The following is a 13095-nucleotide window of genomic DNA, read 5'->3' as shown; positions in this document are numbered from 1 at the left end:
ATCCTTGATCTGAGGCCAAGTACATAATCCACAATATCCTGCTTAGGAGCTTTTAAAGGTTGTTCCCAACCCTCCTTTACAAGTGTGAGTGGACCCCTAACAGGGTGTCCAAAAAGAAGTTCAAAGGGGCTGAAGCCCACTCCTTTCTGGGGTACCTCCCTGTAGGCAAAAAGGAGGCATGGTAGAAGGATATCCCATCTCCTGCGGAGTTTTTCAGGGAGTCCCATAATCATGCCTTTGAGAGTTTTATTAAATCTCTCCACCAGTCCATTTGTTTGTGGATGATAGGGTGTTGTGAACTTGTAAGTTACACCACACTCCTTCCACATGGCCTTTAAGTATGCAGACATGAAATTGCTTCCTCTGTCTGATACTACTTCCTTTGGGAAGCCCACCCTGGAAAATATTCCCAGGAGGGCCTTTGCCACTGCAGGAGCTGTAGTGGTCCTTAAAGGAATAGCTTCAGGATATCTTGTGGCATGGTCCACTACCACCAAGATAAACCTATTGCCTGAAGCAGTAGGAGGGTCAAGGGGGCCAACTATGTCAACCCCTACCCTTTCAAGGGGAACCCCAACCACAGGCAGTGGGATAAGGGGTGCCTTTGGAGTGCCACCTGTCTTGCCACTGGCTTGACAGGTTTCACAGGAGTTACAAAATTCTTTTGTGTCCTCAGACATCCTAGGCCAATGAAACAGTGGTACCAATCTGTCCCAAGTTTTCATTTGACCCAGGTGCCCAGCTAAGGGAATGTCATGTGCCAGTGTTAGGAGGAACTTTCTGTACTCCTGAGGAATCACTAATCTCCTGGCAGCTCCAGGTTTAGGATCCCTTTGCTCAGTGTACAAGAGGTTGTCCTCCCAGTAAACTCTGTGTGAGTCACTGACATCCCCATTAGCCTGTTTGACAGCTTGCTGTCTGAGACCCTCTAATGTGGGACAGGTTTGCTGTGCCACACTCAGCTCCTCTCTGGCAGGCCCCCCTTCACCCAAAAGCTCAGCAGTGTCTGCTTCCAGCTCCTCTGGTGTAGGTTCTGCACAGGGAGGGAATTCTTCTTCCTCAGAAGTAGAATCCACTGTAGAGGGAGGGATAGTAGGAAGTGGTTTGCTTCTACTAGCCCTAGCTTTAGGGAGCACTTGGTCCATTGTTCCAGGATCCAAGCTTCCCTGTCCTTTTTGCTTTTTGGCCTGAGCCCTTGTCAAAGCAAAAATATGCCCTGGGATGCCCAGCATTGCTGCATGGGCCTCCAACTCCACATCTGACCAAGCTGATGTCTCCAAATCGTTCCCTAATAGACAGTCTACAGGTAAATCTGAAGCTACCACAACTTTCTTTGGACCAGAAACCCCCCCCCAGTTGAGATTTACAACAGCCATGGGGTGGCTTTGTGTTATGTTGTGAGCATCGGTTACTTGGTACTGGTGTCCAAGTATGTGTTGTTCAGGGTGCACCAGTTTCTCAATCACCATTGTGACACTGGCACCTGTGTCCCTGTAGGCCTGGACCTCAACACCATTTATTAGGGTTAGTTGCTTGTACTTCTCCAAGTTATGGGGGCAAGCAACCAAAGTGGCTAAGTCAATAGCCCCTTCAGAGACTAAAGTAGCCTCTGTGGTCTCCCTAATCAGACCAACCCCAACTAAATTACCAAAAGTGAGCCCAGCTACTCCCTTGGATTGGCTATTAGTAGGTTTGCTCCCACCACCACTGCTATTAGTAGGGACACTAGGTGTAGCAGTAGGGGTTGTAGTGGTAGGAGCTGTGGTGCCTTTCTTTGGACAACTGGGATCTGTTGTCCAATGGCCTTTTATCTTACATAAATAGCACCATGGTTTCTTTTCCTTGTTCTGATTAAAGGAGGATTTGGGCCCACCACCCCCACCAGAGTGTTTTTGTGGGCCTGATGAAGACTCATTTTTAGATTTGTCCCCACCCTTGTCAGAAGACTTACCATCCTTCTTTTTGTTGCCATCTTTGTCACCCCCTGTATGAACTTTTCTGTTCACTCTTGTTCTGACCCATTTGTCTGCCTTCTTTCCCAATTCTTGGGGAGAGGTCAGATCAGAGTCCACCAAGTACTGGTGCAACAAATCAGACACACAATTATTAAGAATATGCTCTCTCAGGATTAAGTTATACAGGCTGTCATAATCAGTAACTTTACTGCCATGTAACCACCCCTCCAAGGCCTTCACTGCCTGGTCAATGAAATCAACCCAGTCTTGTGAAGACTCCTTTTTGGTATCTCTGAACTTGATCCTGTACTGTTCAGTGGTTAAGCCATAACCATCCAGGAGTGCATTCTTAAGAACTTGGAAATTGTTAGCATCATTTTCTTTTACAGTAAGGAGCCTATCCCTACCTTTTCCAGTAAATGATAGCCATAGGATAGCAGCCCACTGCTTTTGAGGGACATCCTGTACAGCACAGGCCCTCTCAAGTGCAGCAAACCACTTGTTAATGTCATCCCCCTCCTTGTAAGGGGGAACTATCTTATGCAGATTCCTGGAATCATGCTCTTTTGCAGGATGACTATGGGGAATACTGCTGCTGCCACCATGGGTATCTAAACCCATTTTCTGTCTTTCCCTCTCTATTTCTAAAGACTGTCTATCCAAATCCAGCTGTTGCTTCTTGAGCTTCAGTCTGGTTTGCTCCACTCTCAATCTATTGAGCTCCCTTTCCAACAATCTGTCATCAGGGTGGGTGGGAGGGACATTTCTAGATACAGAGGTATGATGGGAATGAACAGAAGGAGACCTGTCCCTTACAGAGGGCACCCTAACAGCTTGGCTACCAGTATAATGTGAGAGCACATCATCAGTATGATGTGATTCAACCTCTGTACCAACTATGCTAGACTGTCTAGTAATGGGCAGGCTAAGAAGTTTCTTTCCTGAACCTTTTCCTGGGGGAGTCCCTGGATCAGATTGAGAACCATTAGCTACTTTTTCCACAGATTGGGCACTTATGGCCTTATCCTGTACTCTAAGCATATTAATTAACAGTTCTAAGGAAGGATTCTTCCCTACACTCAAACCTCTCTCTATGCAGAGACTCCTTGCTCCTTTCCAGCTAAGGTGATCATATGCAAGTTTGGACAGTTCAACTTTTTGGCCTGTGCCAGACATTTTTTAGAGAGAGTTAAAGTGATAGCAAAAGAGAAAAAAGTTTTCAGAACTTTTTGGAAAGACAGAAAAAAAAACTTTTTAAACTTTTAAGAACTTTTTGAAAGTTTAGAAGTACTTTTCAGCACTTAGAAAAGAGTGAAAAGAGGAAATGCAAAACTTTTTGGCTATGTGTATATACACTGACCTTGTTTTGTATATTTTTCTCTTATGAAAAGTACAATGACAAGAGTGGTAAGTAGTCTCAAAGCACTTATCCCACCACTGCACAACCAATGTAGGAGGCTGGACTGGCTTGTAGTGAGTACCAAGGGGTACTTGCACCTTGCACCAGGCCCAGTTATCCCTTATTAGTGTATAGGGTGTCTAGCAGCTTAGGCTGATAGATAATGGTAGCTTAGCAGAGCAGCTTAGGCTGAACTAGGAGACGTGTGAAGCTACTACAGTACCACTTAGTGTCATATGCACAATATCATAAGAAAACACAATACACAGTTATACTAAAAATAAAGGTACTTTATTTTTATGACAATATGCCAAAGTATCTTAGAGTGTACCCTCAGTGAGAGGATAGGAAATATACACAAGATATATATACACAATAGCAAAAATATGCAGTATAGTCTTAGAAAACAGTGCAAACAATGTATAGTTACAATAGGATGCAATGGGGAAACATAGGGATAGGGGCAACACAAACCATATACTCCAAAAGTGGAATGCGAACCACGAATGGACCCCAAACCTATGTGACCTTGTAGAGGGTCGCTGGGACTATTAGAAAATAGTGAGAGTTAGAAAAATAACCCTCCCCAAGACCCTGAAAAGTGAGTGCAAAGTGCACCAAAGTTCCCCTAAGGACAAAATAGTCGTGTTAGAGGGAGAATGCAAGGAAAACACAAATCAGCAATGCAACAACGATGGATTCCTGTCTGAAGGTACCTGTGGAACAAGGGGACCAAGTCCAAAAGTCACAGGCAGCTCGGAGATGGGCAGATGCCCAAGAAATGCCAGCGGTTGGTGCAAAGAAGCTCTTACTAGGCTGAAGAACTGTGAATACTGCAGGAACGACAAGGGCTAGAGACTTCCCCTTTGGAGGATGGATCCCCCACGCCTTGGAGAGTCGTGCAGAAGTGTTTTCCCGCCGGATGGATGCCAACAAGCCTTGCTACACGCAAATCGTGCGTTTGGCGTTTTTGGACGCTGCTGGGGCCCAGGAGGGACCAGGAGGTCGCAAATTGGACCTGCAGAGAGAGGGGACGTCGAGCAAGACAAAGAGCCCTCACTGAAGCAGGTAGCACCCGGAGAAGTGCCAGAAACAGGCACTACGAGGATGCATGAAACGGTGCTCGCCGAAGTTGCACAAAGGAGTCCCACGTCGCCGGAGACCAACTTAGAAAGTCGTGCAATGCAGGTTAGAGTGCCGTGGACCCAGGCTTGGCTGTGCACACAGGATTTCCGCCGGAAGTGCACAGGGGCCGGAGAAGCTTGCAAAGTCGCGGTTCCCAGCAATGCAGCCCAGCGAGGTGAGGCAAGGACTTACCTCCACCAAACTTGGGCTGAAGAGTCACTGGACTGTGGGGGTCACTTGGACGGTGTCGCTGGATTCGAGGGACCTCGCTCGTCGTGCTGAGAGGAGACCCAAGGGACCGGAGATGCAGCTTTTTGGTGCCTGCGGTTGCAGGGGGAAGATTCCGTCGACCCACGGGAGATTTCTTCGGAGCTTCTGGTGCAGAGAGGAGGCAGACTACCCCCACAGCATGCACAAGCAGGAAAACAGTCGAGAAGGCGGCAGGATCAGCGTTACAGAGTTGCAGTAGTCGTCTTTGCTACTATGTTGCAGGTTTGCAGGCTTCCAGCGCGGTCAGCGGTCGATTCCTTATCAGAAGGTGAAGAGGGAGATGCAGAGGAACTCGGCTGAGCTCATGCATTCGTTATCTGAAGTTTCCCCAGAGACAGAGACCCTAAATAGCCAGAAAAGAGGGTTTGGCTACCTAGGAGAGAGGAAAGGCTACTAACACCTGAAGGAGCCTATCACAAGGAGTCTCTGACGTCACCTGGTGGCACTGGCCACTCAGAGCAGTCCAGTGTGCCAGCAGCACCTCTGTTTCCAAGATGGCAGAGGTCTGGAGCACACTGGAGGAGCTCTGGACACCTCCCAGGGGAGGTGCAGGTCAGGGGAGTGGTCACTCCCCTTTCCTTTGTCCAGTTTCGCGCCAGAGCAGGGGCTAAGGGGTCCCTGAACCGGTGTAGACTGGCTTATGCAGAATTGGGCACATCTGTGCCCAACAAAGCATTTCCAGAGGCTGGGGGAGGCTACTCCTCCCCTGCCTTCACACCATTTTCCAAAGGGAGAGGGTGTCACACCCTCTCTCAGAGGAAGTTCTTTGTTCTGCCATCCTGGGCCAGGCCTGGCTGGACCCCAGGAGGGCAGATGCCTGTCTGAGGGGTTGGCAGCAGCAGCAGCTGCAGAGAAACCCCAGGAAGGGCAGTCTGGCAGTACCAGGGTCTGTGCTACAGACCACTGGGATCATGGAATTGTACCAACAATGCCAGGATGGCATAGAGGGGGCAATTCCATGATCATAGACATGTTACATGGCCATATTCGGAGTTACCATGGTGAAGCTACATATAGGTAGTGACCTATATGTAGTGCACGCGTGTAATGGTGTCCCCGCACTCACAAAGTTCAGTGAATTGGCTCTGAACAATGTGGGGGCACCTTGGCTAGTGCCAGGGTGCCCTCACACTAAGTAACTTTGCACCTAACCTTTACCAGGTAAAGGTTAGACATATAGGTGACTTATAAGTTACTTAAGTGCAGTGTAAAATGGCTGTGAAATAACGTGGACGTTATTTCACTCAGGCTGCAGTGGCAGGCCTGTGTAAGAATTGTCAGAGCTCCCTATGGGTGGCAAAAGAAATGCTGCAGCCCATAGGGATCTCCTGGAACCCCAATACCCTGGGTACCTCAGTACCATATACTAGGGGATTATAAGGGTGTTCCAGTAAGCCAATGTAAATTGGTAAAAATGGTCACTAGCCTGTCAGTGACAATTTGGAAAGAAATGAGAGAGCATAACCACTGAGGTTCTGATTAGCAGAGCCTCAGTGAGACAGTTAGTCACTACACAGGTAACACATACAGGCACACTTATGAGCACTGGGGCCCTGGGTTACCAGGGTCCCAGTGACACATACAACTAAAACAACATATATACAGTGAAAAATGGGGGTAACATGCCAGGCAAGATGGTACTTTCCTACAGATATGACTACAGTTCCTTGGGTTTCTCATTGATGAGAGGGAGCTAGTTCTATAGCCCTTCTACAGGTTTCTTAGTCCATAGTCTTATGACCCGTGACCCATCCCCTTCTTGACAGGTTTTCCCCTGTGGGGCTCCCTCACAGATCCCTCTATTTACAACATTTGACCTCCTCAAGTACAGAAATCAGTAATACTTTTAGCAGTAACAAGAATCCTTAAGTCAGTCCCTAACATGGTAAGACAGCTGTCAGATTGGTTCACACTGTGAAGGGACAGGGACAATCAGTGTTACAGGAGACTTGAAGGCAGCTCAGTGAGGCTGCTGTGGACCTCTTTCTTAGAAAGACTACCCTAGCACACTGACTTGGAGCTTCTACACAGTATCTGCCCCTGGTTTTCAATTTCAGAGCACCTCTCTCTTTTGGCTCACTTCGAGCATTTGGGAATTGAATAGTTTTGAAAAGGATGCCTTAGGCAGAACAGGAAGAGGGTGTGTCCAAACTACAGGAGAACATATGGCCTGCTGGGAAATTTAGTTCATTATCAAGGCACTGTCAAATAGTGTGCTCTCCATACACACAAGTCCTCAGTCCAGGCAGCAGTGACACTTGGCAGAGACCATATAAATATGGAGTGTCCCTCAACGAGTCTTAAGCACTGGACAGTACCAATAGCCCTTATTCCTGGTAGACCTTGGCCAGAGAAATACATCGGCCTGTGATCATCTGAAGTTCTGTTCTTTCACTGTTTTTCAAGTGCAAACGTTTTTTAGTTATGATGGACTATTACCCTCAGTGGATGTGAGGATGTCTAGTGTCATAAATCCTGTTCATTGTCTCCCTAAGAAAGGCAGTTCCACGTCTTTACCTTTATCTGCATACAATCCCTGTGCCTCTCTGAAAATGAGTTTTCTTCTACTTCAACGTGTGTTCTGCCCAGGTCTGAAAGGCCTTTTAGTCTGTATTGTCCTTAGGAAAGGGCAGCTTTCGTCAAGGAGTGGAGGCAGCAAAGATCTCTAATGTTTGTCTCTCCATTGCCCATTAAATGGTGACTCCATCCTGGGAATTATTCTTCTTGTAAAATCTTCAAGTGTCTCCTTCACAGGGCTTTTAGTTGGGAGTTAAAAAATGCAAGGAAAATATCCTCATTCGCAATTTTGTGATTCTTGATTGCTGATGATGAAAATGCAAGGGTTTATAAGCAAGGTGCCAAAACTACCCTGAAAACCTGCCACACACCAGGGTGAGGAAAATCCAAGGGACGAGATCTCCATTTCCAAAATAAATAATGCACCTGCAGAAAACTAAAGGAAAACATCCAGGACAAACAATGCTTCAAAGTGGGCAAGGATTGTGACAAAAAATAGAAGAACAATTGCATTGCAATGCATCCATCTCAAGACAAAGCCTCCTTATACATGGGGCCCAGAACAGGATAGGACATCACAGGTAATGATGGTAGCAGCATCTTGATTTGGAAACATCAAACATTAAACACTGGGGAAACAATCACCTTAGAAATCCACAGATTTAAGGCTAATCATGCCTTCTTCATCAGATAAATGGCATCTCTCAGGGAGAAGAATAGCCCCTTGTTTGATGCCCTTTCTCCTTTCCAAACTCTTACACTCTGCCCACTTAATTCACACAGTTACACAAACCCACCCCCAGCCTGCAGCAGACATGATGACAGTGTAGTGTGGTGTGGTGTGGTGTGGGAGAGATGCAACAACCTGTGCTGAGTTCTATGACCAGAAGCAGGAAGCCTCCTCCATGAGTCTTCTGTACCTGGAGTGCTAACGGAGGACTACAGTGATAATTTATCAATTCAACTGCTCATTATTCTTCTACTCCTGTTGTAACAGAACTGCCCCATGGTTATGTTGAAGTGTCTGAGAACTGCTATCATGCCTCATGCTGGCCATGACCTGACACAGAGTTCAAAATCACAACGCCTTTCAATGTCAAGGATATCAAGATACAAACCCTCTTGTTCTCTGCCTACCAAATAACTTTACTAAGGTATCCTGCATTGAACCGTGTCTCAGTAGTACTCACCTGTCACCTTAAGTAACCATAAGTCTATCTGTTACAACTTCAAATATCGCTACTGGCCTGAAGTAGAGTTTGGTGTATGAGTGCTCTGTCACAAACCTGATGGTTGGTGCGCCCTCCTTCTTACATGTCCCATTGCATCTAATACACTTGCACTACAGCGGTCAGAATATCTGTTGTGTGTGAGGGAGTAACCCATCCGCCAAACCCTAAACCAGGCCATCAGTCGTGGAGTGACTGTACTAAAGCTCCTTTGTCTATGACCTATAATATGTTTTTGGAGTTTCTCTTTCAGGTAAATTGGTGATCGTATGAGCAGTTGTAGTAGAATCTCGCTGTGGTAACAAGACTTGGATTTTGGATAACAGCACCACCAAGTGTGGGGGACTGAGTATGATCCCACACTGTGTGACAGCTGTTGGCCTAACCCTTTCCGGCTAACTAGCAGCACCTCACCAAAGGTAGAAGTGATTTGTGGCAGCCTATAGCATGACACTCACACTCTTCAGGGAAGTGCTCTAACAGATCGTACCCCTTTCTCTCAGTTACATAAGTCTAATACATGCAAAGACAAAGAGAAGCAGGATCGTAGTACAATAAGTTTTATTAAAGCAACTGCGTGCTACGTAAAAAGGCATGCATTGCGATTTCAAGGATAATGAAACACAGCTTTATTGCAGCAGTGACCAAGAAAGTGAAATACAAGAAGAGTCCCAACAATCTGTCACAAATAGCATGTCTACTATTCCTACCTACACTGCTATGTTTCTACAAGAGGACAAGTAGCAGTGGTAGCTCTAGTCCACCTTTCTGGTCTCGGGAAGGAAGCCCGACTCCCCATACTTGTGTTAAATAAGAAGTTGGTTGGCCTGCTGGGAGTACTCCCATGTAGACAATGCTGAGCTGCTTGTGTAAAAATTATCCAGAGCTCTGATACCATAATTTAAAACTAATTGACAGCGTCTCTGTGGAATTAAAGACGTAATATAATTACATTTTGAATTTTTAATTCAAGATATAGATGGATTATTAGCATGTTGTGCACTTGGGATTATTATCTTTCAGTTCTTAATGATACATGTTGTCATTCATTTTATGAGTTTCATTATAGGAGCCAACAATCTAACTTAATGAGAAACCCATGAAAGACAAAAATAAGAATCAACAGGTATCTCTTGCTAGGTGAACGGTTTTCTTTTCTTTTTTTCTTTTTAACACTTCGTAACATTTATCACAGTCAATTAAGGGTAAGGTAACTCTCTTGTAAACTTGCACATTGGGGGACCAGATTTGGAATGAATATTTTAGTAATGAAGTAATTATGTGTTAAACCGTTTTTAGTCATATATAGGTGGTGAATTACTTCTTAATATTGTTAAAGTACTTAGGGCCCTATGTACGAACACATTTTCCCATGGACACAGAATGGGTAAAAACCTTTGCTACATCTGGCCCTTAGTTCTCCATTTGTAAATGCTCTTTTGCCTTTTACTTTTTGATTGCATGTTTTTTTCATCCACTTATGATTATTAATTATGAGTTAATAAGCACTCTTGCAATATACAGACTTTACTTACCTCTTATGGGAATTGGTATTCATTATTGAGACGTTTATTTCCCACTCTTTGCATGAGAAATGTACAAAATCACATCTTATTGAATGATTTTGTGTTTTGTAAGGACAGCATAGACAATGTATTATATATGTATAATTACAGCCCTGATGAAGTCATGGGGTACACCCCTGACGAAACACGTGTTGGCATGGCATTTGGGGAGTTCTCGTAGCAACTGACAAGTAACGGCCGGAAATTGAAGATCTAAAGAACAAGGATATGCATGTTTCTTTTCGAATTGAGGAATAAAGACATGAACATTGATCTCTAATGGACTTCATGGTGGAAGTGTGCCTTATATAAATTAATACCCACCCCAAAGAAGCAGTGGGCAGAGGTGCAGTAGAGACGGTTGCCAAAGCACAAAGAAGGGTGAAATGTCCTGCATGTGACACGCTCTCTGCCATCTTCTTTCGGGGTGTGTAGGGTGGTGAGGGCACCATGAGTGTATGCAGCTTTGAAGACCAATGGACCTATCTAGGGAGGAGGTATGAAAATCTCTCATCAGCTGCATTTAGCTGTTATTGAAAAACCTTTCCACATCTATGTACTCAGGCCAATATATGTCGATTATGAGGTAGGGCAGCACCATAGAGGCATTCTCTTCCTTATTTATGTGCTGCAGAATGCAAAGAAAAAAATGAGGAGAAAGAAATATATTTCTCCTCAATACCCCTCCCCTGGGGAGTTGCAAAGTTTTGGAGCACCCCCGGGTTTACATGTTCTTGTACATTTGGGGATGTGTCAAAATCCATGGGTGTTGTTTGAGGAAACCCACAGCAATACCCATGGAACACCCCCCTTGCGCAGGAGTTACTCCTTATGTGTGTGGCCATTCAAACCCACACACAGTGGCTTTGCGTGGCTTCATAGATATGGTTGAGAAGTTTGCACTGCGACTGCGTCAGTAAAAGTGATGCAACAGCAGCACAAAGCTCTCATAAGTATGCCCCTTAGTTTAAACATGGTGAAGATTTTGTTTAAATAAAGTACTTTGAGGCTCTTAACTGGACATGTAGGTTGGACGATATGCTGTGTGGTTGTCCACTCAAGTGTCCTCTTCTTTACAAGTTATGTAATAAAGAATGAGTGCTATGAGAGATGCTTCCTTCATCATCAACAAGAAGTAGCAATAGGCAAATGCGCTGCTCACCAGACCAGTCAGGGTCAGGTGTCCCATGGGATATTTTGCTGCCAGTGCTGCTACAAATGCTGCTTTTTCTACTAATTCTGAGGTAACCCTACTGGTCCCGCTGAACGTCACATACCAATATGACAGGCTAAAGTACAGAAGAAAATGCTTCAATTTGATTATGAGTAGGTACTTTCAGGTGTGATAATTATTGCATTGGATGAAATCAGATAGTGCAGTGATAGAAATTTATTGGAAAACTTAAGGAAGTTTTTAAACTTCACCACATCTGGCAATTACTGATTGTGGTAAACACAGCACCCCTTGTAATTGCTATCCCGCGAGCCACGTGTAACAAGGACCTTGAAAGTGAAAAGACATTTTAGAGTAAACATGGATGTCTGGCATGTCAGGATGGTTGTGTATTTAAGATTATGCTCAGTATAATTGTTTTTATTAAATTAATAATTATGTTTTGGGATTTTTGGTTGCATGGGGTGGAAATTCTACTCAAGCAACAGCCACAATCTCTGTCAGACTGAACTACTAAAGTTACTAAATTGACCCATGCTTGAGCCTCTGGTAGCTTGGTACAAAAGCAGGCAGGCATTACTTAGAGGCAATGTGCAAACACAACACAACAGGATCCCACACCATTTTAGAACAATAGGGTACTTTTCAATACACTATCAAACACCAGAACAACACAAATCCAATCAGTATATATGGAGTTATGAGTTTAAAGTGAACTCTAGCGCCTTAAGGATTAAAGTACTGATAGGTGACATCTAGGTATGTAAGACTGGGGCAAAGTGAAAAGTTATAGTCAACCCTGATGGAGCGCAGGCCAACGAGGGTTCTGTGCAGCTGGATAGCGCTTCTGCAAAGAACTGCTGAATTGGATTTTCTGTTGTGCAGAAGAATGTAGCGAGAACTGCTGTAAAGTCAGGATGATTGACGTGGCACCTTCATGGATTGACAAACAGGTAGGTTCCGGTCCCCTCTCAGTTCTCAGCACACTTTTTAGCTATAACATTTTCAAGTCACCAGTTTTGTATCTGGGTGCCTTTAGCACCTCTTCAGGGGGTCCAGGACTGAAGAGGCACCGCTTGGAGGGGCAGGACTAACTCAGGTTGAGTCCCGGGGCTGATTCAAGATGTTTGGGCCCTTGGAGCCTAAGGCTCTGATCAGAAGGCCAGCCAACTAACCCTTGGAAGTCACTCTGGTAGTCCTGGGTTCAAAAAATTGAAGAGGGCTCATGTAGCAGGACAGACCTCTGAGGGTTCAAGGCAGGCTTCATGCTGCAGAGAGACCCTCCATGCACTGTAAATAAGTTGTCTGACATTCACAACAGACCACAGCAGCAGGCAGCCCTCGGAGACTTATTTTGCAGGTCTAGAAAGTGAACTGAAAATTGAGCCTGAGGGTCCAATTTTTATACCTGGTGCCTTCCTTGAAGTAGCGTAATTTTCTAGAGATCCAGTTTGAAGTGCTTGGAACTTCCTGCCTTACTTTCCCAGGCTCCAACCTGGATGAAAGAACAATGGGCTGGTGTTAGAAATGGGGTCTCCGGTTGGTAGTCAGTTTACACTTTGTCCAAGCAGGAACCCTCACTCTAGTCAGGATAAGGGAGATACACACCTTGGATAACCCATGCTCACCCCCCTTAGTAGCTTGGCATAAGTAGTCAGGCTTATCTCAGAGGCAATGTGTAAAGAATTTGCACCATCACACACAGTAACACAGTGAAAACACTACAAAGTGGACAGAACACCAGTTTAGAAGAATAGCCAAGAATAGCCAGTTTAAAACAAGACCAAAATGACAAACATTCAACATACACAAGCAAAGATATGAATTTTTATATTAAAAAGAGTTTTAATCATAGAAATCA

This window comes from Pleurodeles waltl, chromosome 5, assembly GCF_031143425.1.
Source record: "Pleurodeles waltl isolate 20211129_DDA chromosome 5, aPleWal1.hap1.20221129, whole genome shotgun sequence".
Lineage (NCBI taxonomy): Eukaryota > Metazoa > Chordata > Amphibia > Caudata > Salamandridae > Pleurodeles > Pleurodeles waltl.
The sequence above is the reverse complement of the archived record's forward strand: the minus strand, read 5'-3'. Positions refer to the sequence as shown.